The sequence below is a fragment of the Arachis hypogaea genome, chromosome 18 (genome assembly GCF_003086295.3).
Source record: "Arachis hypogaea cultivar Tifrunner chromosome 18, arahy.Tifrunner.gnm2.J5K5, whole genome shotgun sequence".
Taxonomy (NCBI): Eukaryota; Viridiplantae; Streptophyta; class Magnoliopsida; order Fabales; family Fabaceae; genus Arachis; species Arachis hypogaea.
In genome coordinates this window covers 50603571-50608619 of record NC_092053.1, presented here as the reverse complement: position 1 = coordinate 50608619, position 5049 = coordinate 50603571, and the positions used below count along the sequence as shown (strand labels likewise).

The 5049-nt window shown below is 39.0% G+C and overlaps 1 pseudogene; it reads right to left on the bottom strand.

The window, feature by feature from the left end:
• Positions 1-2860: 2860 nt before the first annotated feature.
• On the bottom strand, positions 2861-2962 carry LOC112774731 (small nucleolar RNA R71; annotated as a pseudogene).
• Between the last annotated feature and the right edge of the window lie 2087 nt (positions 2963-5049).

The window sequence follows — 5049 nt, the reverse complement described above, 5'->3', positions numbered from 1 at the left end:
CTTGGCATTCACTGCCTTGTGTGCCTTCTCACGTGTGCTCAGCAATGCCCCAAGTGTTCATTATTTGAACGTCACATTCCAAATGTGAACGTTGCTCCTTGGTTCTTCTTTGGCTCATTGGTGGCTCTCTCTCTCTTCGAAAACATTCACTCTAGTGAACGTCACGTTCATTTTTCCAAACGCTGCTTCCTTGGTGCATGCCTTTCCTCTTCGAGTGTGATAAAGTTCACAAAAGTGAACGTGGCGTTCAAACTTTTGAACGCTGCTCCTTGGCATGTGCCTTGGTGCGCGAGTTCCCTTCATGGGTGCTCTCCTTTGATGAGCGCTCCGTTTGCAATTTTGAGCGCTACCTAGTGTGTGCTTCCTTTCCCTTGGCTTGGCCAGCGTTGCCTTAGTGAACGTGGCTTCTTGGTTGAGCACTTGGTTTGGTTGATTCCTTGCCTAGCGTTGCCTTAATGAACGCCACATTTGGTAATGCAACGCTTTCCTGGTTCTTTCCTTTCTTCAACATTTCTTCACCTACAAGCAACCAAACAACTAATCAAAGTCCCACCAAAATCACTAGATCTTTGCATCATTTATAAAATCAATTAATTCTAGCATAAAACCTATGATTTTGTGTAAAAAAAATGATGTTTTATTGATTCAACATGATCATGAAAATCCACTCCAATTACTTACTTATTGTGCAAGAAAGTGCATAAAACCTAATAAAACAAATGAAAAATGCTTGTAAAACTAGCATAAGATGACTTGTCATCAGTGGCACGCCAGGTTAACCAAGGTTCAAAAAGACCCTGGGCGTGCCACTTTGGTTCGAAGGCGTAGCACGCCAGAGAGCTTGATACATGGAGCGTGCCACTTGGGGAACTGGGTATGGCGCGCCAAGCCAAATTCAATGGCTAGGCGTGGCACGCCACTCAAGCGCCAGCCACACGCCAAGCCTAGAAGTCACGTTTTTGGAGTTTCTCTTTTCCTCCAGCTGTAATTTTCTTTTCTCTTTTGTATTTTCTTAATTCTAGTGCTAGGAGTAGTATAAATAACTCCTGAAAGTACTGAGAAGGGGTTGTTGAGGGAGTTTTGTTAAAGTGTAGTTAGATTTACTTTTCACATCATCTCTTCCATCTTTTGTACTTTTCTCTTAAGCTATGGGTAGCTAAATTCCCTCTCATTGAAAGAGGGAGCTCTGTTGTATTTGATGGATTAATGATAGTGAATTTCTTCTTCTCTTCATCTTCTCTTTGATTTTCTAGAATGAATTTCGTTTTAATGCTAATGCTCAATCATCTTGGGAAAGAGGTTGAATGCAAAATGGATTTCATGGGAACCTTGAAAAAGGAAACATGAAACCATGCTTGAAATCCCTTCTCACACTTGAGTAGATCTATGTTTTGGTGATTGGATATGGTGACATATAATCCACCCTCTACTTGGATCTATGAGGATGTGTGGTATAATCAGGGACCAAGCGTATCTCTCTTCATGAGCAATTAGACCAAGGAATTGGCTAATTATTAAGATTTGAGAGATTGAATCACCAAGGGATTGGGGTTCAATCAATCGTGATTGCCAAGAGGTCAATGAGTTGCATGATTGAAGATAAGATGAGCTGGATTTAATCCAAAGAGAACAACATCTCCTGATCTTAATGAATTGCCCCTATTCTTATCTTCCACATTCTTTATAGCTTTTTTTACATTCTGTTATTTCCCCATTCCCATTTACAATTAAATCATTTATGTTTCTGCACCCTACATTCTTGCCATTTACCTTTTCACACTTTACTGCTTCTTTTTACTTTTGAGTCATTTACATTTCTGCTCATTTAAATTTCTGTAATCACTGCCTATATTGCTCAGCTTGACTAATTCACCTATTGATTAAAATTGCTCAAATCTACCAATCTCTGTGAATACGATCCCACTCTGCTTTCGGTTATTACTTGACGATATTTTTGGTGCGCTTGCCAAAAGAACGGATTCATTTTATATGGGGAGTGAATTCCAGTCATCAAATTTTATGGCACCATTGCCGGGGATTGGTTTGAATTTGACAATGATTAAATTGATGGGTAGCTAGATTAAGCACTTTCAATTACCTCGTTAATCCCTTTAACTTCAGTTTTTTAGTTTTCTTAATCTTTCTTTTCCTTTAGTTCATTATTTTAACTGTCCATTGTTCATACTTCCATTTTTTTTCTCTATTAACTGTTTGATTAATTGCACCAACCAAACTAACCACCAGTCTTAACAAGAGTGATTCATTCACTTGTCCTCTGCTTGCTATTTGTTGAATGTATGACAGGTAGAAGAGGAAAAACTTCATCCTCTTTTGATAGTGAACCTAAGAGGACCTTCCTTAGATTAAAGAGGGAAGCAAGAGGCAAAGGAATTGTTGGAGAGGAAGTAGTGGAGGAAGATCTCGGAGTTACTATAGAGGATGAGGTGCATAACCATGTTGGAGAGGATGCTGGCAATCATATTGGGCAGAGAGGAGAGTTCTAGGCTCTTACATCAACCCAAATCCAGGAAACTGTGGTAGTAATATCCTGAAGCCAACAATTCATGCTAAGAACTTTGAGTTGAAGCCTCAACTCATTACACTTATCCAGAATAATTGTTCATATGGACGAGGTGTCCAACAGGACCCAAACCAACATCTCACTACATTCTTGAGGATTTGTGACACTATAAAGTTAAATGGTGTACACCCTGACACCTACAAACTACTTTTGTTCCCCTTTTCCCTCAGAGATAAGGCAGCACAGTGGTTGGAAGCATTTTCCAAGGAAAGCTTGACCACTTGGGATGATGTCATGAACAAGTTTCTAGCAAGATTCTACCCTCCACAGAGAGTCAATAGACTGAGAGCTAAGGTGAAAACCTTCAGACAGTAAGATGGTGAAACCCTTTATGAGGCCTGGGAGAGGTTTAAAGATTTGACAAGGAAATGCCCACCGGATATGTTCAATGAGTGGGTGCAATTACACATCTTCTATGAAGGGCTGTTATATGAGTCAAAGCAGGCAGTAGATCATTCTTCAGAGGGCTCACTTAACATGAAGGAGACCATTGAAGAAGCCATAGATATCATAGAGACTATGGCCGAGAATGAGTACTTCTATGCTTCAGATAAAACTCAAAAGAGAGGAGTGATGGAGCTCAATTCTATGGATGCTTTGTTAGCTCAAAACAAAGTGATCACTGCACAACTTGTAGCCTTAACCAAGATGGTAGAGAAGAATCAAGTCTTTGCTATTCAAGCCCAAGCCCCTCCACAAGAAGGAGATACATCGCCATCTCCTAAGTCTTCAACGAATTCTTCTTCGTCGATAATTCCGGCTTCCTCCACTCATTCCAGTACAAAGTCATGCTCCTTACTATCCATCGGAGTTTCTAGTATCTCCTTCATGCTACGTTCTTCATTAGATTGTCCACATGAAGCCATGGGGGTTCCTTGAGTATCCGAACATCGGGAAGCTAATTGATTGATCGCTTGCCCCAATTGGTGAAAGGTTGCATGAAATTTTTCCACTATTTCCTTGAGACGCTCCTGTGATTCTCGGGTCGATGGATATGGACATGGTGCATATGGAAGTGGTGGTTCTTGGGAGTAATTGGATTGAAATTGGGGTGGATAAGGGTTAGGGTCAAATGGGGGTGAATGGCGGTAGGTGGCTTGTGAGTGTAGTAGTTCAAAGCTATGTTAAGGAGGTGGTTCATAGGCATATGATGGGGCTTCTTGGTAACTACAAGGGGGGCCACCATATTTATTATCTTGGTACACACCTCGGAATGGCTCTTGACCATAGTAATTTAGTGGGTGTTGGTTGTCACGAAAGGGTCCACCATAACTATTGTCTTGGCATGCATTGCAGGATGGTTGTTGTCCATGGTACTTTGAAAGGTGTTGCTGCCGAAAGGGTTGATCAGATCTTCATGGCTCCTTCCATCTTTGATTGTTTCGACCTTGATGCATGTTCCTGTTATAGCTTCCATTCCTTACAACAACATTGGAACCAAACTTAAAGCCAAAGGGGTGAGAACTCATGGTAGCTAATAAAAGAAATTAAAAAAAAAAAAATAAACAAGCAAGTAAAAAAAATATTTACAATAACCAATAATAAGGCACACAGTTGCAACTCCCCGGCAACGGCGCCATTTTGACGAAGAGAATTTCTGCTAGTAAAGAAATTTATAAAATTAATCGCGTTGCAAGTATAGTTTCTAAACCAACAGAAAATCCTTTCGTACAAAAGTTTGGTTGTCACCAGTAACAAAACCCAATAAAATTTATAACCGAAGTATTTAAACCTCGGGTCGTATCTCAAGGAATTGTAGGGAAGTATGATTTATTATTGGTTATGGAAAAAAGGTATATTTTTGGGTTTTTGAAAAATAGAACAAGTAATTTAAATGGCAAGAAAAATAAATTAATAATTATAAAAACTCTTGGCAATGTATGAGAACTGGAAATCCCATCCTAGTTATCCTTATCAGGTGTGATGAGAATTATTTAGTGCTCCCACTTAGTTAACCCTTACTAAATAAAGGAAAGTCAAGTGGACTAATCAACTTGATTCCTCAAGTCCTAGTCAACTCCTATGGAAAGACTAGCTTTAGAGGGATCCAAATCGATCAGCAAATTCCAATTTTCAATCAACAGTTGACTTTGACAACTCAAGTGTCACCAATTACTTAACCAAAGCTAAAAGGGAAGAAAATCTACTCAAATAAAAATGCCTTGATCAATTGGAAGGATTAATAACATAAATTAAAGAAAACAATCATAAGTCTGAAATACCTCAAATTATATTACGTAAAGATATCAATTCTTACATGGGTAAGTTCATAAATCAACTTGGGAAAGTAAATAAACTAAGTGATAAAGTAAATAAAAGTAGAAGAGAAATTAAATTAAAGGAACATTGAACCTGGAATGAAGAAGCAATCCTAAAATTAAGAGAAATCCTAATCCTAAAACCTAAGAGAGAGGAGAGAGCCTCTCTCTCTAAAGACTACATCTAAACCTAAAATTATGTATTATGAA